The sequence below is a fragment of the Macaca fascicularis genome, chromosome 6, assembly GCF_037993035.2.
Source record: "Macaca fascicularis isolate 582-1 chromosome 6, T2T-MFA8v1.1".
NCBI classification, from domain to species: Eukaryota; Metazoa; Chordata; class Mammalia; order Primates; family Cercopithecidae; genus Macaca; species Macaca fascicularis.
In genome coordinates, this window is record NC_088380.1 from 185609019 (window position 1) to 185635251 (window position 26233).

The 26233-nt window shown below is 50.9% G+C and overlaps 1 pseudogene; it reads right to left on the reverse strand.

Annotated features, from left to right (window-relative positions):
• Positions 1-429: 429 nt before the first annotated feature.
• The window catches only part of LOC141406977 (acetoacetyl-CoA synthetase-like), a 39761-nt pseudogene continuing 13957 nt past the window's right edge, over positions 430-26233 (reverse strand).

Here is a 26233-nt window from a genome sequence, read left to right on the forward strand (position 1 = left end):
CTGTCAAATCAGGATATTTGAAGAAAGAATGAATGAATGAAAAGAAGGAAAGTCATAAAGACACATTCATAATGAAAATTTGAAAATTTCCACTTCTCTAGACATCACATAAGACTTAAGAGTCAGAATTCTTTTGAAAGCTCCATTGTCTTAAGAGTATAAATAGTATCTTTTTAGAAACCCACAATTTCAATCAAGCTGGAATAATGGGAAGTACCATTCATTGAATGTCATCTTTTAAAATTTCATGACACATGAAATGATTCTCACTCAAACTCGAATTAGAGGCTCAAGCATGTGAGAGCTTGTGACAATGTCAAAGTGACTTGCAAAATGTACACGTAATTGATCTTCACTGGGGTATGATTTTTTTATCAATCTAGATATTCAGGAAGTACCCAATGAAAGGGCCACAAAAAACAGGGTTATCAAAAGAGGGAGTCTCTCTATCCTTCTTGGGAGCTCTTTCCAAAAGGGCTGGCCCTGGCCCATGTGACCTTGGGCAAGTTCCTTGAACTTGGGCCTTATTTCCCATCTTCAAAATAGGGATAATGATGACACCTACCTCCTAGAGTTATAGTCAGGCTCATGGCCCTGGAACAGCGCCCAGCATATGGTATGTATATAACAATGTTAGCTATTATTGGCAGCAAATGGCTAAGCCCCAACGGCTCAACAGAACCCAGCCCACAGCCCACACAATTGTGACTCCAGCCCCTGAAGCCAGTGGTCTCAGGCCCTGTTGCAAAAGGAGAGCTCGGCAGACCACACAGTAGAAGCCATATCCTTTAGCCACCAGACAGCCCAGGCTGACGAAAACCTTAGCAACAGGCACAGAGGGGACCCAGGAGTCATTACCAAAACTGCAGTTCCCTCCAGCCCAGCCTGGGTGAGGCATGAGCACCCACCACCTCCCTCTTCAAATGCCTTCTTTCAGGTGCCAGTTCCCACCAGCAGTCCTCAAGCACTGCTTGCCTGCAGGCCAGGGACTCCCGCCCAGGCCACTCAAGGTTTCCATTCTACCTGTGCCAGCCAGTCTGACTCAGAAGCCCTGCAGCTCAGGGATGTCCCAGTACAGATGCAGGGCCTCGGGGTTCGAGAAAGCACCTCGTTGCTCCACTGCTTTTCCAGCGATGATCTGTTTGACAGCAACTTCCACTTTCTTGCCATTGAGTGTATACTGCGAGGGGAGGGTAGAAAAAACAAGAAACTGCATTTAAACCTGAAGGGGGGAAAACGCACAGCCCTGGGTATATCCAGGCCCAAAATGCCCGGCCTCCACCCGGAGAGCCAAGACTGAATGAGTCTCAGCTCCAAGACGCCCCTCTCCCTGCCAGGTCTGCAAAAACGCACCGAAGTATGCTGAACCGACAACTGTCCCGTGTTTGGGAGATAGAACCTGTTCTTCTGAAAGGCAATTTCAAGACTTAGTGCTGACACCCAACTCTAACACTCTCTAAAACCCTCCCACACTGCCCCCGGCACAGCTATTGAGAAAGTGAGGCTATTTCAAAGACGCCCAGAGGTCACCGTGAGCACGTTCTTTTCTTTTTTTTTTTGAGACGGAGTCTCGCTCTGTCGCCCAGGCTGGAGTGCAGTGGCCGGATCTCGGCTCACTGCAAGCTCCACCTCCTGGGTTCCCGCCATTCTCCTGCCTCAGCCTCCCGAGTAGCTGGGACTACAGGCGCCCGCCACCACGCCCGGCTAGTTTTTGTATTTTTTAGTAGAGACGGGGTTTCACCGTGTTCGCCAGGATGGTCTCGATCTCCTGACCTCGTGATCCACCCGTCTCAGCCTCCCAAAGTGCTGGGATTACAGGCGTGAGCCACCGCGCCCGGCTGAGCACGTTCTCTTTTCTAACGCTGCACACTCCACCGGCCCCACTGCACGTGTCACATCCAAGCTGACCTCAAGAGGGCCCTCAAGACACCCCACGGACCCCTGCAGTGCATATTCCAGACGGGAATATAAAAAAAAGAGTGTCTCTCAGGGTTCAGGGTCTGCCTGACTGGGATAAAAATGCAGACCTAAGATCATTCCTAAATCTGAGCAGGCACCCTGAGCAAGAAAATTTTCAGGGAAGATCTGGCTTCTGCCACCACATCTGGGGGATGCTGGGTGAACACCTGAACCGGAGTTCATTTCCTTGAATGAAAGTGGGGCTGCCGGCGCCTAGGCTGTAGGGCTGTGAGTCAGGGGGTGAATAGGTCAGTGTGCACACACAGCTTCAGAAGCGCCTGGCTACTATGTTTTATGATAATTTTACTTGTATTTGTATTTTAAATTTTACTTCTCTATATATTTTATCACGTTATTCTATGATAAAGACTAACTATTGCCATTACTTCAGGAGTGGCCCAGCTTCCTAGGGCTACAGGTGAGAGCGTCCCCAAGCTCCTGTGAACTCCTCCTCGGAGCCAGCCATCGGCAGCGGACGGGGCACTGCTGTTTCTCGTAGTTGCACCCTTTCCAAACATTCAGAGCTCCCTCTAAGATGTGTGGCACGTGTTTCACCTTGAATCCAAACGAGCCTTTGGTGGCGTGGGTGTTGTGGGCTAGAAAACCTCAAGAGCAACAGAGCCCAGTGAGGCTCCTCTGCCTCAGCTCTGGATCACTGGTGCTGTTTTTTCAAACCTGAGACGTAAATGAAATTCACTCACTTGAAACATTCAGTCGACGTGTGATCTAATTAGGGATCTAAGTGCCAGCTTCCGAGGGCCTGCCTGTCACTTCAAGTGGTGTCGCCGGCCCTCCCCCTGTGAGACAAAAACGTCTTGTCTGCTCCATGCCCCACTATGCTTCACACAGGGGTCCACGTGCAGCTCATGGGCGCTAATAATGCCACCTTCCACCCACCGGCAAAATACAGTGGCATCCCCTTAAAAGAAATCCTGCTACCATTTCCTCTGGGGAGAGAGGACGGAGAAAGAGAAAGGAAGAAGCCGCCGCCCCCCTGCCCCTGCACGGGGCCTCCCCAGGTAGACAGGAGCCCAGCAGCCTCCTGTCAGGAAGGGCCGGACATCCCAGCCATGACCTGAGCAAACGCCCACTGGACTTGGACAGCCATGGCTGCACTGGGGGCTGCAGGTAGGAAGCCCTCAAATGTCAGGAGTCCATTCCACTTGGCCATGACCCTCCTGGGGTCCCCAGGTCTTTATTCCAGAGAGCAGAAGGCGGGGCTGACTATGAACACCATGTCCTCGGGCAGGACCCCTCGTCTCTCTGGGTTTCCTCATCTGTAAGGTGGGCGTGAGGAACACAAGTTTGTCCCACCTCACAAGGGTCAGAGGACCAGCTCCCGACCCACCACTCACTCACCAGACACCAAAAGCACCTGCTGTTGGCCAAGCAGCTGAGCTCTGAGGAGGAAGTGAACTCACAAGGTTCCTGTCCTCAAGAAGCCTCCACTCCAGATAGAAAGATGTGGACACACACAAGAACTCACCCTCAGTCCATGGCAAACACTGTCAAAGCTAAAGATGCAGGCCAGGACCCGTTCAAACAGGAAATGCAGGGAAGCCTCTCTGACATTTGGGCAGAGAGCAGCTGAGATCCGGTGCGCGGAAGGGCTTTGCGTGGCGTGCAGACCTACTCTGAAGGAAAGCTGATGGTGAGCGGAGCCAGCACAGAAACAGAGGCACGAGGGCTGCGTTCGGGCACCCTGTGGCCCGCGGCACCACCAGGCAGGCTCTGTTGTCAACCCACCTCAGAGATGAGGAAACTGAGGCTTTAATGCTAAGTGAGTTGCCCAAAGTCTTGCCTCAGGGGCAGAGGGGGAGCCAGGGCTAAGTGACAGAACCCCTGTGCATGAAGACCCTCAGAGGAGCCGCTGTGAAGGCCGGCGGCAAGGACCACGCCGCAAGAGCCTCCCTAGTCCCTGCCACATCATCATCAGGGTGCCGCATCATCACCCTGAGCTGCAGCCGGGGGGTGAGGGGCTCCTCTCCTCGTGTCACAGGCCACAGACGGATGAGTCTTACTCAACACGAGGAGTGGGGCTGGCCCTGGGCCCAAATCTCTCCTGAGAACTTGCCAAGCCCCCCACCCCCACCGCAAATGCTGAAAACATTTGTGCTGGCTTCCCAGGGAACAGAAGCGGCAGTATCTCTCCACGCAGGGACACAGACATGCTGCCTCCCATTCCCACCGCTCGGACGGCCCCAGGCTCAGGCTATTCTTGCGGTGGTGCGGGGAGGGCAGCCTACTCTCCACAAGCACCGTGTGAAGGCTCAGACCTGCAACAGGCTCTCCTGCCTCAGCAAGGCCCTGGGACTTTGCAGACGGGACCTCAATTGTCCTCTTCTGACCCTGAAAGGGGTCCAGTTCCCGAATGCGCAGGCTGGGGCCACGCCGTGTCACCTCCCTGTGGAGGCTGGGCCCCTCCCTAGCTCAGCAACAAAACAGGTAAATTCTCTCCTAAGCCTGCCACGAGGGTCCAAAAATTCAAGGGCGTTCAAAAACCTGGAGGAACCCTCCCAATGACTTCCCGAATTGACCCAGGAGAAGACCCTACCTGGGGAGAAAAAGAGCCCAGAGCCCAGTTGGGTGCCCTGGCAGCAAGCCCACAAAAGCCAGGATAACCATGGAAAGAAACGTGACTAGTTTCTCCCTTCCTAACGAACTGCTCCACTACTCTTGTGATCAGATACAGTTTGGTAAGAACCATTTTGGAAGCAAAAGACCCAAGTTCTTTTTCAATAAAATAAAGCCAAGGGGACAAATTCAAATTCCAGTCCCCTAAAATGTTCTGGATGAGACAGCACTTACTCACCCAAGAAAAACCTTAAACCCTCATCAGGAAAAGACAAAAAGCATCACTGATTAAAGAAGTACCTTCTGGCCAGGCGCGGTGGCTCAAGCCTGTAATCCCAGCACTTTGGGAGGCCGAGACGGGCGGATTACGAGGTCAGGAGATCGAGACCATCCTGGCTAACCCGGTGAAACCCCGCCTCTACTAAAAATACAAAAAACTAGCCGGGCGAGGTGGCGGGCGCCTGTAGTCCCAGCTACTCGGGAGGCTGAGGCAGGAGAATGGCGTAAACCCGGGAGGCAGAGCTTGCAGTGAGCTGAGATCCGGCCACTGCACTCCAGCCTGGGCGACAGAGCGAGACTCCGTCTCAAAAAAAAAAAAAAAAAAAAAAGAAGTACCTTCTTGGAGAGCACCAATGTCCCCACAGAGAGCCGCCAAGAGTCACCAAGCAAAAAAAAGAGATGGATGGAAAGTTCCCAAGCTGCAGGGCCCTTCCCACGCAGAACCAGAATGCAAAGGAAATGTGTGGACACCATAGAAAAGGAACCAACACGGCAGATGTGGACAGGGGCCGGGAGGAGGAACAGGGGTCCCGAGTGGGAATCGCTCCTCCAGGGATGCACACACGCAGTGGCTGTGCTGTGAGCACTCTCCCCAGCCCCCACCACTGGACAGATTGTTTTCAAGATGTTGAAAGAACTTAAGACAAAGAGAATGATGTACAGGTTTCAAAGTCAATGGTATCACATATTTCAACATTCTCCAGAAAACAGCCTCTCCTGGTAAATCCTGTCTCTGGTTATACCTCACAGACTCAGCCGGCTCCCAGGCAATGTCAAAGTCAGCTTCCCCCGGGAACTCAGTGAGTGTCTGCTCCCATCTTCTCCTTAATGGATAGCCAGTCTGTAGGCTTTAAATACAGCCTGCCACTGTCTGTTTAAATTGTTGTGTGTGTACATTCACACACACACGTGTGCGCGCACACACACACACACACACACAAAACAGCTTCTGTCAGCTTGCAGAGACATCCATTTTGTAAGCAATGCAAATTAAAACTGATTTAATCTGGGTGAACCTCCTCCTCCCCAACATAGAATCGAAGCAGAGTGTACTGGGGCCGGGAGCTGGGGCGTAGGGGCAACAACGCAGCCTTCTGAAGACCTGCCTCTAAAGAGTCAAGTCTTGTCTGTATCGGCAGAACTTAAAATGAAAAGGCAAGAGCCACAGCTCCCAGCAGCTCTTTAAAAAGTTAAAATTGGCTGGGTGCGGTGGCTCACGCCTGTAATCCCAGCACTTTGGGAGGCCGAGGTGGGCGGATCACGAGGTCAGGAGTTCGAGACCAGCCTGGCCAAGATGGTGAAACTGTCTCTACTAAAAATACAAAAATTAGCTGGGCACAGTGGCAGGTACCTGTAATCCCAACTACTCAGGAGGCTGAGGCAGGAGAATTGCTTGAATCCGGGAGTGGAGGCTGCAGTGAGCCAAGATCACACTACTGCACTCCAGCCTGAACGACAGAGCAAGACTCCATCCCAAAAAAAAAAAAAAAAAAAAAAAAATTGGCTGGGTGCCGTGGCTCAACCTGTAATCCCAGCACTTTGAGAGGCTGAGGTGCATGGATCTCTTGAGGTCAGGAGTTCGAAACCAACCTGGCCAACATGGCAAAATCCTGTCTCTACTAAGAATACAAAAATTAGCTGAGCATGGTGGCATATACCTGTGGTCCCAGCTACTCAGGAGGCTGAGTCACGAGAATTGCTGGAACCTGGGAGGTAGAGGGTGCAGTGAGTCAAGACTGAGCCATCACACTCCAGCCTGGGTGACAGAGCAAGACTCAGTCTCAAAAAAATAAATAAATAAAATTTTTTAAAAAGTTAAAACTAATGTGCTCATTAAAAGTTTTCAGAACACACTAAAACCAGGGGTTAGCAGGGGAAGCCAGTTGGACCTGCAGGGCTGGGCCCGCTAACCCTCCGAACATGGGTATTTAGCAGAAGCTGCTTTAAATGCAGTCTCAGAAAGGGTAGGAAAAAAGAATGGCAGGGAGAGGATGGCATTGCTAGGCAATGTGGACAAATGATATATAAAGCACCAGCAAGCTGCTCAGATGTGAGCGCCCCTCGATGTGTGGGCTCAGGGGGTGATGGCAGCACTCTCCTCGCTGGCAGAAGATGGTCGTACCGGGATGCCCTTGGTTTCCAGGATAAGGCTGGGCACATGTCGCACAGACAAGCCCACATGGATGGTGTCATGAATCCTCTTCACCAAGTCTGGCTGGAAGGCGTGCCCGGAGGCCATCTCCAGGAAGAGGATCACCCTCTCCTCCCCATACTTGTTATACTGGGGGACACACAGGCTGTCCTCCACCTCCTTGAAGGAGTCCACTGTGGAGACAGGAGAGGGCACACTCAGACAGGGGGCCCCTCAGTGTGGGGTCGGGCCTCACAGCAACCTGGCAGAGCAGGAGGGGCAGGCTGCGACCCCCAGGCCTACCAGGGGTGCCTGTGTTCTCCCAGCCCACCAAGGAGGAGTGCCTTGGAGGGACATTTGCTGAGGGAGCTGTTTCACAAGTGGAGGAAAGCCCATCACTGGGGAGGCAGAGAGAGCTTCAGCTCTGGCAGGACAGGCAATGTTTTACCGGGGGGCCAGGTGTGGGCCTTATTCACTTAATAACAGATTAATTCAAGATAAAAAAGAGGGCCAGGTACGGTGGCTCATGCCTGTAATCCCAGCACTCTAGGAGGCTGAGGTGGGAGGATCACTTAAGTCCAGGAGATTGAGACCAGCCTGAACAACATACGGAGACTTTGTCTCCACAAAAAAGTAATAACTAAGCCAGGCATGGTAGCACATGCCTGTAGACACAGCTGCTCAGGAAGCTGAGGCACGAGGATTGCTTGAGCCAAGGAGGTCGACACTGCAGTAAGCTGATTCTGCCACTGCCCTCCAGCCTGGGCAACAGAGTGAGACCCTGTCTCAAAAAAAAAAGGAAGCAGGTGGCCGGACACAGTGGCTCACACCTATAATCCCAGCACTTTGAGAGGCCAAAGTGGGTTGATTACTTGAGCTCAGGAGTTCGAGACCAGCCTGGCCAACATAGCAAAACCTCATCTCTAAAAAACCCACAAAAATTAGCTGGGCATAGTGGTGCACACCTGTAGACCCAGCTACTCAGGAGGCTGAGGTGAGAGGATCGCTTGAGACAAGGAGGTGGAGGTTGCAGTGAGCCGAGATCGCACCACTGCACTCCAGCCTGGGTAAGAGAGTAAGATCCTGTCTCAAAAAACAAAAGTAGGCCGGGCGCGGTGGCTCAAGCCTATAATCCCAGCACTTTGGGAGGCCGAGACAGGCGGATCACGAGGTCAGGAGATCGAGACCATCCTGGCTAACACGGTGAAACCCTGTCTCTACTAAAAAAATACAAAAAACTAGCCGGGTGAGGTGGCGGGTGCCTGCAGTCCCAGCTATTCCGGAGGCTGAGGCAGGAGAATGGCGTAAACCCAGGAGGCGGAGCTTGCAGTGAGCTGAGATCCGGCCACTGCACTCCAGCCTGGGCGACACAGTGAGACTCTGTCTCAAAAAAAAAAAAAAAAAAAAAAACCAAAAGTAAAAAAAAAAAAAAAAAGCAGGAGCCTGTGGTGGGTACTCCACTGGAGGGAGGAACAAAGGCTGGAATCAGACCATCAGGGTTTCTCCACCCTGGCTACACAAACGACCTTGACATAAGTTTAGAACTCTGACCTAAGCACTAGCGTGTGACGCCATCTGACCGACTTTGCAGCCTGGGCTGGGCCTGGGTCCCTGGGCTGGGCAGTTTGAAGGCCCACAGAGGACTCCACCATGCAGTTGTGAGACTCACAGGCCTACACTGTCTGTGCTTGGTGTCCTGCATGGTGTCGTGTGCCCTTCAGCCATCCTGCACCCACTCTGTGCTTCTGGTTTGTTAACCCATAAAGAGCAGATGCAAGTTGGCCGGGCACAGTGGCTCATGCCTGTAATCCCAGCACTTTGGGAGGCCAAGGCAGGCGAATCACTTGAGGTCAGGAGTTTGAGACCAACCTGGGCAACACGGCGAAACCCCATCTCTACTAAAAATACAAAAATTAGCTGGGCGTGGTGGTGCATGTCTGTAATTCGAGCTACTGAGGAGGCGGAGGCATGAGAATTGCTTCAACCTGGGAGGCAGAGGTTGCAGTGAGCCAAGATCATGCCACGGCAGTCCAGCCTGGGTGACAAAGGGAGACTGTCTCAAAAAAACAAAACGAAAAAAGAGTAAAAGCAAGTAACCAACCCAACAGAGCTCACCAGGAGGATGAAGTACAATGGGGAAGGGGATGGGCCAAGGGGCCTTAAACACCCCATTCGAGGTTTTATGAGGACGGCAGTGTGTGCAAGGTATGATCTGAAAAGGAGATCAGGCTCTCAAACGTCCACTGTCATACCAGAGACCAAGGGGCCAGAGTCATGCCAAAGGTAGGGACTTTGGAAATGGCCCCTGGGGCTCGCACCAGGACCCTCCTCCTTCCTGGATACTCAAGAACGCTCAGGGAGAAGAGTATACCAACGTCATAGATTTCCAGGCTGCCGAACCGCGCCCTGTTGGGGTTAAGCGTGCCGTCACTGGAAGGAGAGAAGAGGTCAGGGCTACACCGCAGCTCTGAGGTGAGGCAACTCCCAGGGGTCCCAGGGAGGGTGGTCACCCTCGCCTTCCGCATGGCATCCCCCAGGACCAGTCATGGATGCTTCCCTCCCCAGCTCCTTGCCCCTCCACCCGGCTCTTTCTCCCTCTCTGGTTAAAGCTCGACATCGAGGGAGGCCCCTCTGTGCAGGAACAGCTGTCACCTCACTCCCTTCCCACCTGCACACGCGTCCCCTGTCCCGGGTGCGGACACTGCTGTGCCTTTGCTGTGGGACCCCCCACCCTGACACCCCTACCTGAGAACCGCATCACAGGGCAGGGAAACTTGGATCACGCCCAGACCCAGCCCTTGGGAAGGAAGCTGGCACAGGGATGCCCCACCCCAGGAATGACACAGGAAGGGTCCAAGATGGGGGACAGTTAGCCACGTCGCAGATTGAGCAGACAATGCTTCCTCAGAGGGGATCTTCAGGCTCAGGGGAGGCATGTGCACAGGCACAGGGGCGGGAAGCATGGCGCACCAGCCGGTGGGGGATGGGGGGTCCCAGACATCAGTAGAGCTGTGGGTGGTATGGACACCCTGGTGCTGGATTGGAGTGGGGTGCCCAGGAAGGGGGTCACTGTCACAGAAAATGCCTCCTCCTGGACCCCCATGCCTCTGGAAGGTGGGGCTCCAAGGCAGAGAAGCTGACTCCACAGCCCTTACCTCCAGCCAAGCATGACGATGCCACCAGTCTTGGGGTTGATTCTGCAGTCACCATGAGCCCAGATACCTGCAAGGATGGCAGAGGCGTCTGGTCACCCCAAGGAGAAGGGGCCATGACGGGCTGCCTGGACAGATGCTGGGTGCAGGTCCGCAGACATCTGGGGCCCAGAGGCAGGTCTGGCATCGGGCTGGGGGCAGAAGGAAGCCAGACTGTTCCTGCCCCAAGGAACACACCCTCTAGTGGGGGCTGCTTCCTGGGCAGCTCTGACACAGCCGGTGAGGAGAAACGCAGCTCCTGGGGCACCAGCAAGGACCCGGGAATTCAGGAGCATCTGGAGACAACTCTGAGTGGAGCACAGGAAAGAACGAGCCACGTCTTGGGAAGCAAGAGTGGTCGGGGCAGCGGAGGGCACAAGGTGTGCAGAGGTTGGGGCCAGATCTTGGAATGTAATACAACAGCTCACGGCCAGAAAGGAGGCTACTGCACCAGTCCCAGTCATGCAGGCTTGAACCAAAGCATTAACCACACGGACAGAGAACCGATTAGCAGGTCAAACCCAGGGGACGAGGAGGGTGGAGGAAGAGGAAAGAGCCAGGAGTGATGGCAGCACGGTATCAGCAGGCTAATGAGTGGCCACATGTGCAGCTGTTCAGGGAAGGCCTGTGTGCTGGGTGGTGCCGTGAAGCTGATTAACCAAGGGGATCAAATCCCAGGTTTGGATGCAGCATCTAAGGAGAGAGGTTCCTTTGCCACATCCTCCACCCAGGTGCCAAACAGTGAAGAGAAGCCACACATCTGAGAGTCACCAAAGGAGCAGTTAACTCACCCTCAGCCCTCAGTCAGCCACACTAGGGAACCGGCTGGCCATCATCAAAAGCGCATCTCTGCTGCTTTGCAACATGGGAAGTCATCGGCCTCAGCATCAGGCTGTCCTCCTGAAATAAGCCCCAAAGATTTCCTGTGATCCAGGAAGGGAAAACAGTAAAGAAGCCAGCTTCCATGTCTTCACTGACGGGTGGTAGCCTCAGAAAACATCTCTTTTCTCCCAAATTTTGAGACACTTCTCCAGCACTTCTCCACTCCGAGGCAAGCGCTAACCCAAACAGTTCACGACTCGACAGCTACGTAGTCTATCCATGCCTTCACGTGACATGGTGAAAGAGACACTGCCACAAGCCACAGCCGAGCCTTCTACAGGGATGAAGGCCAAGGGGACCGTGCAGGGAGTGCATCGTCCCTGGGTGGCAGCTAAAGAGAGTGAAATGAGCCCTAAGCTACTTAATCTGATGCAAAAAAGAGAATTGCAGGCCTTCAGGTCTTCCTCCCGCCTCCCCAGGCTGGAGAATGAAACCAATTCTTTCTCATTGGACTTGTTTTTTTTTTTTTTTTTAGATGGAGTTTCACTCTTGTTGCCCAGGCTGGAGTGCAATGGTGCGATCTTGGCTCACTGAAAGCTCCACCTTCTGGGTTCAAGCGATTCTCCTGCCTCAGCCTCCCAAGCAGCTGGGATTACAGGTGCCCGCCACCATACCCAGCTAATTTTTGTATTTTTAGTAGAGATCGGGTTTCACCATGTTTGTCAGGCTGGTCTCAAACTCCTGACCTCAGGTGATCCTCCTGCCTTGGCCTCCCAAAGTGCTGGAATTACAGGTGTGAGCGACCATGCCTGGCCTCTCATTGGACTTTTAAAAGATTCACATACACAAATCAGGGAAAAAAAAAAAAAAAAATCCACTCCTAGGCTTGCAATTGATGTGCCCAGTTTCTGCAGGAGGACATCTGTACGGCTACTCAGCAAACTGAGTTCAGAAAGGCAGCCCCAGGAGATGAGAGCTGCAAGCCTGTGCCACTCACCTGGGAATCCTGCCTCATTCTGGAACTTTGCTGCCAGCAGCAACACAGTCTTGTTTGCCTGGAGTCAGATCTCCCTTGAATTGGATGGGAAATTTCTGGGTTTTCTGGGCGATTTGTAATACTGTGCCCTAATTACTGAGACCCTGGAAATGAAGAGAAAAAGGAAGATGTAAATCCACTCTGAAGAAATTTTCTTTTGTGGAAACTTCCCCGTGACACACTTTGATCCCTTGCAAAGCTGAGCTGAGAGGAGGAATCCACTAGTGGCTGGCTCCAGGGCACCACAAAGGAAGCGGCTTGATGGCAAAACAAAGCCGCAGAAGCTATGTCTTCCTTTCTACAGCAGACTGAACAGATTTAGATCATTCCCATTCTTCAAGGCACTGACTTCAGCCCTGAGCCTCCTGGGAGCTGAGGCAAAAGTGAAACCACAGTGGGAACAGGTGACTGCCGATAACAGACCAGGCCTGTTTGGAATGTGGCATCTGTAATGACTTAAATCTTAAGCTTGCTTTTACTTTCTTTTAAAATATTACGTTTTTAAAAATAATAAAAAGCAGCCGGGTGCGATGGCTCACACCTGTCATCCCAGCACTTTGGGAGGCCGAGGTGGGCAGATCACGAGGTCAGGAGATCGAGACCAGCCTGGCTAACATAGTGAAACCTCAACTCTACTAAAAATACAAAAATTAGACTGGTGTGGTGATGCGTGCCTGTAATCCCAGCTACTCATGAGGCTGAGGCAGGAGAAGTTGAGATGGTGTCACTGTACCCCAGCCTGAGCGACAGAGCAAGACTCTGTCTCAAAAAATGAAACTAAAAACCCATAAAGAAAACCCAAATGGGCTCATAATCTCACCACTCATGTAAGCCCTTATTCACACTTGTTATTCATTTATTCACACAATCACACATATGTTCTTTATTTTTAAAATTTACAGAAGGCCCGCTGCGGTGGCTCGCACTAGTAATCCCAGCACTTGAGGAGGCCGAGGCAGGAGGATTGCTTGAGCTCAAGAGTTTGAGATCAGCCTGGGCAACAGAGAGAGACCTCATCTCTACAAAAAATACAAAAATTAACCAGGCATGGTAGCACATGCCTGTAGTCTAGCTACATGGGAGGCGGGAGGTTCCTTTGAGCCCTGGAGATCAAGGCTGCAGTGAGCTGAGATCACATCACTGCACTCCAGCCTGGGGGACAGACGGAGACCCTGTATCTAAAAAAAAAAAAAAGAATACAATTTACACAAAAGGGATGCTATGTCCTCTGTTCTTGAACTCTCATTTTCACTTACTATCTTCCTGAATCTTTCCATACCAGCATGATGGGATTCGGTCAGGCTGATGGGAAAAATATTAGTTATGATACCCACAAAACCCTTCCGGAAGGCCTGAGGGTTTTCACATGACTTCAGTAATAGATGGGGCTAAAGGCGGCCTGGTCCCATTACCTTTAGTTAAATAGATTAGAATAATAAACAATGGGACAATAGTAAACAATGGGACAATAGTAAACAATGGGGAAGTTAACTAGTTAACTTGTTTACTCATGTGGTCTTAAGACTGACCTTCAGACATCTGAGGGCAGGATGGCTCTCTTGGGAGGTCAACCAGGGATATTACCAACTACTGGTGTGTGCTTTTGGAACCTCGCTTTTAATCATTATCTATAAGTGTGTTGACTCAGAGCTTCTGTTGTTAATTATATACTAAATAACTGCCTGGAGTACAAGCTGCTGAGGGCCGTGGCTGCCATTCTTTACAGGACTCTCCTTGGAGTCTGTGAGTGGCCTCAGACCCTCAGCTGGACTGGAAAAGCAGAGTATCTGTGCATTCGTTCATCTGTCGTTTGGGCCAGGGTCTGCGGGCAGACCCCCGCAGCTAATGCCCTCTTGTGAGGAGCAATACCTCATCAGCACACGGCCTGTTTCCGTTTTCACCTAGCATCATCTTTTAAGGTAACAATGTTCGTAAACCCACTCCCAGTTGCAGAAAGGAAGACTTGCTCTTGTTGCTTGATTTTGCCACCATACCTCATCAGCACACGGCCTGTTTCCATTTTCACCTAGCATCATCTTTTAAGGTAACAATGTTCGTAAACCCACTCCCAGCTGTAGAAAGGAAGACTTGCTCTTGTTGCTTGATTTTGCCACCACGCCATTTCCTATACAGCCCAAGAATCTCTCAGCGCTGGTGCTTGAGGAATGGTCTAAGTGCAGCCTATGTTCACCCTGTCCAGGAAAACAGCTTCAGATCTCATGATCTGATCTGCCTTTGTCTTTCCACATTTATTCATGTCTGTCATCTACACCCAGGAAGTATCGGAAGCAGCTACCTATAAAACTGACTTCATGATAGGATTCCTCAAAGAGAAGCAAAATCCTACTCTAAAGATAAGAGGACTACAAAAACCAAGCAATGATTTCAGCTCTGAGTTTCCTGGCAGCCAAGGCAAAAACGGAAATATAACATATCACAAAGTATATGTTTTCTCCAAAAAGGAATATCAGTTTCAAAAAGAGGTTATTCTGAAATTAATCCTGAGAGACATCACATGAGCCCTTGCACATGTGACAAAAAAAGTGACAGAAAAGTGAGTTTTCAAAGAGCAATGTTACAGAAGATGAAGGGCTGTCATTTCTTGGATGGATCCTCAAGCTGAGATTCTAATCCTTTTGGCCTCTCCTCCCAAGGCAGGAGCCCCTGCCCTCCTCTTCAGGGTCATCTGAAGAGTGTTTCTCTACATCCACTCTTGCTTTTCTGCATTCGTCTATCTGCACAGCTGCTCACGGCTCCAGGCATAGGTGCAGCAGGTATGCAGTGGAGGCTGAGCCACCCCTGGGGGGACGCCCCGCACTGCGGCAGGAAGGCGCTATTCCAGGCACAATGGTTTTACGGTGACACGCAAATACGCAGGGCAGGAAAGATTCCTGGCAAATCCTAGCACTTGCTGCTTTCTGATTCTCCATACATCTATGCTAAACCACATTACCTTTTGAGAGACTGCAGTGAGCAAGTACTGAGTATAAATAACTCTGAAACAGAAGGCTAAACGATGAATTATATGGCAGCAATAGCTCGAGACTGCTTATGAAATAAAAACAGAGGGAGACAGGAATCAGAGCTTTAAATAAAGACTTCCCTATGTTGTCACCAAGCGAGTTACAGAGAAACGCCACACTTTGAGACGAAGTCAGGAGTCCTTTATTAGCCGGCGACTGAGAGACGGCTGGTGCTCAAAATTCTCTCGACCCCAAAGAAGGGGCTAGATTTTCTTTTATACTTTGGTTTAGAGAGGGGAGGGGAGCCTAGCTGTAGCAATCGTACAGAAGTAAAACAGGCAAAAAAAAAAAAGTTAAAAAGACAGATGGTTACAGGAAAACAGTTCCAGGTGCAGGGGCTTTAAATTCATCACAAAGTGACAGGTGTGGGGGCTCTGGGTGTTTTCTGCTGGACACAAACTCCACGGGGGCTTTAGGGTACTATCACCTGGGCGAATTCCTGGGAACTGCAGACATAGCTTGTCACAGCACCTTATCAGTTAATTGCACTCTTTGATATGCTGAGAGTCAGCTTGCTCAAGTCCTTGAGGAAGCGGGTGGGTGAGGAGCCCTAGATGTCTTGCAAATGAAGGAGCCAAATGGAGTCCGTCTGACTTTCTCAGCTAAGGGAGAGTCTATTCATATTAAAACAAGGTAGGGTATCACATTCCCCACTTGCGTTTTTGGAGAATCAAATCATTGATTCCTCGGTTATAACAAGGGGGTTATATTGGGTTTTAAGATACGTAAGTTTGACAGAAGCTATGCGCAGCTTTAAAAAGTTAAGAAACCAGTTTTAACACACAAGGTCTGAAGACTAAACAAGAGAAGGAAAAGGGGTCCTGCCAATCCAGTAATTATAGTAGTCACGGCCACTTTTAGAGCTGACGGTGTGGTAAGGATGACAGCATGAGGTCCTTTCCAAGCAGGAGTGAGTCCTTCTTTCTGCAACTTTTTCACACACACCAGCTCACCCAGCTGGAACAAGTGGCAGGGCCTCGTCTGGTCAGGAACTGGATTGGGATGAGCTCTCCGGACACCTGGCTGATGTCTTGTACCTTTTGGAAAGACTGCAGATACTGTAATAAATTAGCTTGTGAGATTTCTGTTAAATGGGCATCCTTTACCTTAGGCAAGAGAGGCGGTGCCCTCCTATACATGATTTCAAAAGGTGAAAACCCCAGCCTGGTAAGGAGTGCATCTTCTAAGAAGGGCTAAAGGAAGGAGTCTTACCTAATTTTCACCAGTTTCTAAGATCAATCTTGTAAGAGTACTTTTTAGGGTGCAGTTCATGCGTTTTACCTGCCCAGAGCTCTGGGGTCAATAGGCACAATGGAGTTTCCACTGAAGCTTTACTGACTGACCGAGCTATGGACGAGGTGAAGGCCGGTCCATTATCAGACCCTATGGCAGCTGGCAGCCTATGTTGAGGGATTATTTCATTGAGTAAAAACCTAACTACCGTGGTGGCAGTCTCGTTTTTGGTGGTAAATGCCTCAGTCTATCCCGAAAAGGTGTCTACTAGTACCAGAAGGTACTTGTACCCAGCCTGGTGTGATTTTATTTCTGTAAAGTCAATTTCCTACCTTTCTCCTGGTGAGTCTCCCTGGAGGCGGTGTCCTGAGCTGGGTTTAGGACCTTGCTTGGCGTTTACCTGGGCATTAGCTGTACACCGGAGAACTGTTTCGTTAACTAAGTCCTGAAGGTGGGGGATCTCAAAACGGCTCCTTAGAAGGTGGGCCAGTTTTACTTCTCCTTCCTGATTTTTACTGGCCTGAAGATCCAAAGCCGGTTTTTCCTTTTTTGGAGAATATTTTGGGTGATCTGGCAAGTCAGGTTGCGTTAAGGACACTGCAGGCAGCAGGGTCAGAGGCACGACTGGGAGTCTAGCTGCCTGCTGGGCTGCAGAGTCTGCTCTTTGGTTACCACGGGCAATGGCTGTGTCTTCTTTTTGATGTCCTTTGTAGTGAATTACAGCCACCTGTTGGGGGAGCCAAACAGCTTTTCAAGCCGGGCAAAATTTCTTCTTTGGTTTTGATAGCCTTTCCTGCTGAGGTGAGTAGCCCACGCTCTTGGTACATGGCTCCGTGTACAGGCCCAATAGCAAAAGCATGCCTACTGTCAGTGTAAATGTTAGTACGTTTGTCCTCACCCTGTCGGAGGGCCTGAGTGAGGGCCATCACCTCAGCCTTCTGTGTCGAGGTACTTGCTGGCAGTGCTTGGGTCCATAGTACATCCATCTCCGTAGTGACAGCAGCACCAGCCTTTCGAACTCCTTGTTCAAGGAAGCAGCTACCGTCTGTAAACACGGTGGCGTCTGCCTCCTTTAAAGGCACATCTTGGAGATCAGGTCGGCCAGTTTCCATAGTCTCTAACAGTTCCTGGCAGTCATGGACAGGTGTGGTAAGGTCTGCATCAGGGAGCAAGGCAGCTGGATTTAAACCTCTTGTGGGAGAGAGAGTTAAGCGAGGCTGATCTAACAGTAAACTCTGATACTGTAGGATGTATCAGGATTTGACATCCATTTGCCAGTATGTATCATACTGTAGGATGTACCAGGATTTGACATCCATTTGCCAGAGGCACTTTGTAGTCAAGTCTCTACAGCATGAGGAGCTGTAAGGGTTACATTTTGGCCCAGAGTCAGTTTATCGGCTTCCTGGACCAGGTTTGCTGTTGTTGCTATGGTTACCAGACAACTTGGCCACCTGGAGGCCACGGGGTCTAGTCTCTTAGACAAATAGGACACTGGACGTCGCCATGGCCTCAAGGTCTGAGTGAGTACCCCTTTAGCAACTCCTTGGCTTTCATGAAGAAAAAGGTAAAATGGTTTTGAGATATTTGGGAGAGCTAGAGCAGGGGCCTCAGTTAATGCCTTCTTTAGGTTTTGAAAAGTCTGTTCCTCTCTATCAGTCCAAACTAGCGAGCCATTCCCTCCTGTAGCAGCGTACAGGGGCTTGGCAATCTCCATGAACCTCAATATCCATAGGTGACAGTATCCCACAGCCCCCAGAAATTCACGTACCTGTCTCTTGGTGATGGGAGTGGGGATTCGCAGGATGGCTTCCTTCCGGGCACTGGTGAGTGCCCTTTTTTATTTTGTATACCAGGTAGGACACTCTGGGAAGACAAAGCTGAGCCTTTTTGGCTGAGACCTGACACCTGAGCTCCTGAAGGAGGTAAAGTAGGTCCTTAGTATGTTGCAGGCAGCTGTCAGTAGTTTCAGTAGCGAATAACAGGTCGTCCACATACTGAAGAAGAGTACAATTGGGGTGACTGGCACGAATGGTATAAGATCCTGTTGGAGGGCTTCCCCAAAAAGGGTGGGGGGATTTTTAAGAGGTAACCGAGTCTATGTTAACTGGGTGGTGTCTCCTGAGCCAGGATCTCTCCATTCGAAAGCAAAGATAGGTTGGCTTTTGGGGGCCAGAGGAATAGCAAAGAAAGCATCCTTTAAGTCAAAGGCAGTGTATACTGTATGTCCTGGTGGGAGTAGGCTGAGTAAATTATAAGGGTTGGCGACAGTTGGATGGTAACTGTCCGCTTGTTAACCTCCCTCAAGTCCTGTACCGGCGGTAATCATTTGTTCCGGGTTTCTGGACTGACAACAATGGAGTATTCCAGGCGGACTGACATAGTGTGAGTACGCCAGCTTGTAACAGCTGCTGAGTGTGCGGATTGACCCTCTCTCTAGCCTGCTGACTCAGGATACTGTTTTACCTGGACTGTCAGGGCAGTGGCCAGAAGTTCTACAACTACCTGTGGATGATGCTTTGCTAGTCCTGGGGGGTTTGACTCGGCCCAGACTCGAAGAGAGTCTGTAAGTCTAATAGGAGAGGATTAGTTTTATTTTTTAGCAGTTGTGACGGTGAAAGTAAGAGATATTCTTCTGACAAGAGGCGTGGCTAGCAGGAGGGGGTGTTGTGTCCCCTAACGTGAGGTGAGCTTGTTGGGCTGAGGAGACAGACACCTACAGCTTGTGGAGCAGGTCTTGTCCAAGGAGGGGAAAAGGGCACTCTGGGACCACAAGAATTGAGTGAGTGACTCTTTTCTGTCCTAAACTCACTTCTCCTGAGTGTGTGACAGGATATTCCTGAATAGCTCCAGGAGTCCCTTGCACAGCCACTCTTTCATTAGAGACATTGCCTAAGGGTGTCTGCAGTACCGAGTGCTCTGCCCCAGGATCTATTAGGAAGTGTACAGGCTGGACTCCCACTGTAGCGGTCACCATGGGCTCCCGGGGGCTAAGAGGGAGGGAGCCCCGGTCCCATCAGTCATCAGACTCCTCCGCTGCAGGGAGGGTGAGGACTTCCTTCTCTTCTGGGTTTTCCTCTGGCTTTAATGCGCATTCCTTCTTCCAGTGCCCAGTCTGCTTGCAATTAGCACACTGGTTTTTCTCCGGGGGAGCCCGTTCACCGTTCCTTTCTGGCAGTGACCCGGGGTTCCCTGGCCATTCCTCTGTGGTGGGGGCCTTCCCTTCTTGGCTTCCTGGATGGCTGCCGCCAAGATTTTCGCTTGTCTTTTGGATGCTTTATCAGCGGCCTTTTCAGCTGCCTGAGCTGCCTGTTTTTGCTGTTTAAACTCTTGATTGTCAAAAACTTTCTGGGCTATTTCTAAAAGCTGACTGATATTCATCCTAGCAAATCGCTCTAGCTTTTGCAATTTTCTTTTAATATTGGGGGCTGCCTGAGCCACAAATGCCAAATTAAGAGCACAGCTATTTTCGGGTGCCACCGGGTCAACAGGGGTGTAAGTCCAATAGGCCTCCTGGAGGCATTCTAAAAACGCTCCTGGTGACTCATCAGGCCCCTGGACAACTTCAGTCGTCTTAGACAAATTTATGGGTTTTTGAGCGGCTGCCTTGATACCCACAAGGAGATACCAGTGAAAATCATCTAAAGCTCTCTTCCCACCTGAAGAATCTGGGTCTTAATTAGGCCAGGTAGAGAGAAAAACCTCCTCAAGGAGGTCTCTGGCTTCCTCTTCTGGCCTATCAGCTGATGCGAGGGAATGCTTTCGGGCCTCTCTTCGCAGGTGAAAAGGGTTAAAAGGAGCTGTTGACAATCATCCCAGGTGGGCTGATGGGTCCGGAGCATGGACTCCATCAGTGAGGTCAAGACCTGGGGCTTTTCAGAAAAGGGGGGATGATGAGCTTTCCAGTTGTACAGGTCAAAAGTAGAAAAGGGGACATAAACCAAGAATGGAGTTGAGCACTCACCTGGAGGGATTTGTACCTCTCTCAGGGAGAGGAGCGGGGCTACCTCCTTCTGCCATGGCCGCAATTGGGAGGCAATAAGCAGGGAGCCCACAGGGGACGTAGTTGAGGAGACAAGGGAAGATTCGAAGGGAGCAGGAGGGTTACGAGGTGGTGAAACTGGGTGAGGGAGACGTTCCTCTTCTTCAGAAGGAGGCAATACAGGAAGAACTGAGCTGGCTGAGGGTCGAAGAGAAAGTGGGGTCTGGCTCAAAAGGACCTTGGAGGTAGAATTATGAATGGCGCGTGAGCGGAGCCATGGAGGAAGGCTCCAGACCAAACTCAGCCATCAATCAACGTAGGGAAACTGATCGGGGTGACTGGGAGTTCCAGCAACAACCCGCCACACAGCCTGAACAACTGCGAGGTTCAGTGACCTTTCTGGGGGTCACCCGGCTCCAAACTTTGGCCATTCTACTTCACAGGGTCCGGAGTTTGCCTTTTTTAAGGCAGACCCCATAACCCTCTGAGAAGCCCAGAGAGAAATTTGGTAACATATATTGGAGAGGGCTCCAATCTTTATCGGGCTGGGAAGAGGAGTTTCCCATTCTGGAGGCAAATTAACAAGGTTTAAGCAAAGATATTAAACCCAGCACGGACAGAGAAATTCACAAACTGGCGGGGCGGGGGGGCTGCAGTATCAGAAGAACAGAAACAACATAACCAGGAGTAGGAGAACAACCATAGCTAACACTTCTTGCCACATAAGGTTCATCATCTTAAGCTCTGAGATTTAGGGAGAGGACAAGAGGCGCGTCCAAGGCCAGTGGAACCTATGTGACTTCCCTCTCCCCTTTGACTTATAGCCTAAATAACTTTGGTGTTTCCACAACTTGAAGGCAAAAAGTTCAAACTTGGCCCTTTCTTTCAAGGGTTTAAGAAGGGAGAGTAGAGCCAAGTCGTGGGGGCGCTAGACTTGCTGTGACACAGGAAAACAAGATGCGTGGGGTAAGGGATGGGGATGAGGAGGAAAGGGGCCACTCAGATCTTTCCTAAGGTAGGAGAGTAGCCACAGACGAACAGAGTAAGAGTCCAGGCAGAGTAAAGCAGTACGGGCATAGGTTTCTCTGCACAGTTCCTTATCCAGGGGCACAGGAAAAGTTACCGGATGACACAAAAGATGAGCAAGGAAGTCTGCAGGGCGGCTATTCTCAATTCACCGCTGGTCTAATGTGGAGGTGGCCCAGTCACTTGGGCGTGGAGTGTGGCAATCTAGACGCCACCAACCTTTATGGCGCTGGAAATCCTAAACACGCGAATGTTTCCCACACTGTTTCCCGTAACACCACCAGATTTGTTTCTCAGAAAACGCAGAACTGGGATGGCCAGCCCAAACCACTCATGAGAAATTGGACCTCCTGTGATAGAAGATCAGTACTGAGGACCTTGAAGTTCTTACCCAGTCGTCTAGGGCAGTATCGGTGAACTGACATACGGAATTTAGACAAACACCAAACAAGACAACAGACCTCAGGGCATATAAACAATTATGACAACTTTTTTTTTTTTATAGACAAAGGGAGGGGGTCCTGTGATGGGAGCAGCAGCCTGCCTGGCCGCTCCCCCTGAGGGGACTTAGGCTCCTCTTAGCATTGGCAGGCCGGTACAAACCCCCAGCTCGTCTGGAGCTATGCCCGATGCTGCCCTAAGCCTTATGAGGTCGCCACGGAATTGCAGGTGAGGGCCCATTCGACCTCCATAGCTGTAGCCGTGGAGCTACAAACTGGAAATTCAAGCGCAAGCCCTTGAACTCCCCAGTCACACACTCACTCACACACAGAGTCCTCAGTTTTATTTATTTATTCCCGTTCTAAAACAGAGATCTCCGGGAGGCCTGAACGAGAGAACACAGAACAGAGACAGACAAACTAGTCTTAATGGAGAGGCCGGCCTGTCAGAAACCGGGACTCAGTCCTCCAGCATCCTGGAATATGGTCTGAGTCAAGGGAGGGCCCTCGCCAGGGCCGCTTCCCTCGCAGAGACACACAGAGGCGCCTAACAGAAAACCAGGACTCTGTCCTCCAGTGTCCCGGAACGCGGGCAGAGCTAAAAAGGGAGGGCCCTTTTCAGAGCCACTTCCCTCCCAGAGAAAGAGAGTCAGATCTGACTTACCTTTCCGGGACCAGAAACAGAGGACTCAGGAGTTGAATTTTTTGTGGGCACACACTGGTGGTCGATCCGTTCTCCTCCGGAAGACGGTCACCTGTGGGGCCCTGAAACTTCTTCAGGTGGCGCCTCCCCTGTAAGCCCGTCATCCGTCTGGGGGAGCCCAGAGTCAGCCCGGCCCTCACCCGGTGGCGAATATCTTGCTGGGGACTCCAAATGTAACCAAGCAAGTTACAGAGAAACGCCACACTTTGAGACCAACTCAGGAGTCCTTTATTAGCCGGCGACCCAGAGACAGCTGGTGCTCAAAATTCTCTCGACCCCAAAGAAGGAGCTAGATTTTCTTTTATACTTTGGTTTAGAGAGGGGAGGGGGAGCCTATCTGCAGCAATCGTACAGAAGTAAAACAGGCAAAAAAAAAAAGTTAAAAAGACAAATGGTTACAGGAAAACAGTTCCAGGTGCAGGGGCTTTAAATTCATCACAAGGTGACAGGTGTGGGGGCTCTGGGTGTTTTCTGCTGGACACAAACTCCACGGGGGCTTTAGGGTACTATCACCTGGGCGAATTCCTGGGCACTGCGGACACAGCTTGCCACAGCGCCTTATCAGTTAACTGCACTCTTTGATATGCTGAGAGTCAGCTTGCACAAGTTAAGTCCTTGAGGAAGCGGGTGGGTGAGGAGCCCTTGATGTCTTGTAAATGAAGGAGCCAATGGAGTCCGTCCGGCTTTCTCAGTTAAGGGAGAGTCTATTCATATTAAAACAAGGTTAGGTATCTAAGGGAGAGTCTATTCACATTAAAACAAGGTACAGTATCACGCCTGCTTTGGGGCAAGGCAGCGCTCAAAACACGACACTCAGGGGTGTCAGTCTATGTGAGAGTGACGTGTCGGGTTGTAAATCCTTCCACCGCAAAAGTGCTCTTCCTCTAGCATCTCCATGAGGACTGAAAGATGGTGACACACACAAAGGAAGAGACCTCAGCCAGACACCACTTCCACATGCCACTCCTCTTGAACAGGCAGGCATCTCCCTGTTTCAGCGAGTGGGCCCTGCACCCTCCACCCTGTCACATGCACACCAGAGGCTCATGCCAGCTACCAACAGCAGGGCCCGGGACCAAGAGGCTCTGGGCAGAGGTGGCTGAGATTCAACTAAACCCAGATTACAGTTACACATGATAGCTTCAAGCTGAAGACAACAAGATATCCATCAAAAATTCATTATCGCCCCACTGGCAGAATGAGCTATATGCAGCTTCTCCAAGCCCTGGTGGGGGAAGGAAGAGGGGAGGGGCAAGATGGGAAGGGAAGGATGTGGATACACAATGACACACAGAAGGCCCAGCCAAGGCAGAGGCTGGCCAGCTCTGTCTGCATCTCTCCAACCGACCTGGGAATTTGGAGAAATACGCCTTCCTGTACTTGTTGCCGTTCTCATTGTTCCAGAAGTGTGTGAGTTAGCAAGGGATCGGCTTAGTACATAGCAGCTCGCTGCTGTCTCCCCAAACCCTTTCCTAGTATGGGAGAATTAAAAATAAGCCCAACACACACCACAGCCACACACCCTGGCTATCTCTCTTAAGCTATTACTTATTATGCAATATTCCAGACATATACAAAGGTACAGAGATGGTCCATGCCCACACACCTGTCATGGCAGCCTGATAATGTGTTTCTCCCAGATGAAGTTGCCTCCCTGTATGTGCTCCCCAAAATTGCTGTCTTGAACATGGCGATTGGTTATTTCTCTGTGTGTTAACATTTTTGCTCCATCCACACGCATCCCTGAATAGCATGTGTCATCACTCTGCATGCTTCGGAACACACACACGCTGTCCTTCTACGTGTACCGCATCTTCCTGAGCTCACTCAGCATGACGTCTGGGTGGCTCATTTGGGCTACTACGTGTTGCTCTGGTTCATTCCTGTTTACTGCTTCGTCATTCGCCACGTGTGATCACAGAACTTCTGCCCAAAGATGGACATTTCTATTATTCCTAATTTTGTTTTCTGTTACAAATCATGGGGTTACAAACATTCTTGCACAGATCACAAGTCAGTCTTCCAGGAGTGGAATTCCTAGATCACAGGGCACGTATGCACCTTCAGCATCACTGACTACTCCTGCATTGCTCTGCAGAGCAGCTGCACTGAGCCCTGCTCACCCCTCCTAGCACAGCTGGATTTCTAGCTGCCAGGCCCAGCACAGCGGGAGACTATCCCTTTCATGACCAGGCTCTCAGATGCTCAGAGCTGACCACTGCCTGTGTATCCAGCACCGGTTCAGATTCGGGGCAACGACCACCCTTGCCTGCCATTCCTGAGCACACAGCTCTCCGTCTGTCCTCCAGCTCGACCCTGACCTCTCAGGGGCTGGGGACCAGGAGCCCAGTGGGTGTTAAACCAAGCTGCGGGGAAAGGACATCACGCTACAAGTGACAGGGGCCTCCCCTCCAAGGGCTGTTTTGGAGAACCATCACCAAGCAAAGTCACACATCTGAATGCTCCCAAGCTCCCAACTCACACCTAATCACATAAAGAAACAGTTGGCGGAGCCATCACCTTCCTCGTTCCACACTTCCATGGCCATGCCCAGGTTCTGGGCCTGAATCTCCCCTTTATACACAGGAAGAGAAAAATTCTGGCGCACGAAGCAGGAGATGTCGATGCCTCCTGCAAGCAATGGCAAAATGGGAGTCAAAATTCAGAAACCCAAGACAAACAGCTTTTAAATTAGTGAGCAACAAAGGAGAAAGTGCCAAGAGGACAAGTATCTCCCAGACAAACACTGCAACGCCCAGACAGGTGGGGCTTCTTTTCACGGAGCAGCTGGAGAGGTGATATGGAAACTGGAATAAACCCCCTACATCTGGTGACAGATGTTCTGGCCGAGCCTTCCTGCGAGAGGATGCACTAAGAAAATGACCTCCTGTGGTCACACGGAAACTCAAGATTCAGGATCGCAGAAAATGGAAGCTTTGCCTGTGGTATCTACCCAGCAGATACCGCCTATGCGGACCCATCATGTGGGAAGGCTTGCGCGCCACGCTTTACATGGTTTACATGGAAAAACAGAACCGTGGCCAGGCACGGTGGCTCATGCCTATAATCCCAGCACTTTGGGAGGCCGAGGTGGGTGGATTGACTGAACTCAGGAGTTCGAGACCAGCCTGGGCAACATGGTGAAACCCCATCTCTACTAAAAATACAAAAATTACAGGCATGCACCACCACGCCTGGCTACCAACAGCAGGGGCCGGGGCCAAGAGGCTCTGGGCAGAGGTGGCTGAGATTCAACTAAACCCAGATTACAGTTACACATGATAGCTTCAAGCTGAAGACAACAAGATATCCATCAAAAATGCATTATTGCCCCACTGGCAGAATGACCTATGTATGTTATGCACGCCTGTAATCCCAGCTACTCAGGAGGCTGAGGCATGAGAATCGCTTGAACCCAGGAGGCGGAGGTTGCAGTGAGCCAAGATCGTGCCACTGCACTCCAGCCTGGGTGACAGAGATTCTGTCTCAAAAGAAAAAAAGAGAAATGTTCCCACTTGCAAGGACCGTCTCACACACAAGAGACTATGCTACATGGAAAACACTCCTGTTTCTGGAATGAGCTGGAAATGGGAGTCAGGCTCCATGGGCCACCACGCAGGGGAGCAGTGTGAACACCCCAACTTAGGCCCACTGCTGACAACAGCCAACAGCTATCCCCTAACCCCAAAGTCTGTGTGGGAAGGGAAAGAACAGCAAGGTCAATCTGCAAGAGGACAAAGACCCTCACACTACACACACACATCCACACATACATGCATGCACACACCACACATACACACACATGCACACACACGCACACACATCCACACACAT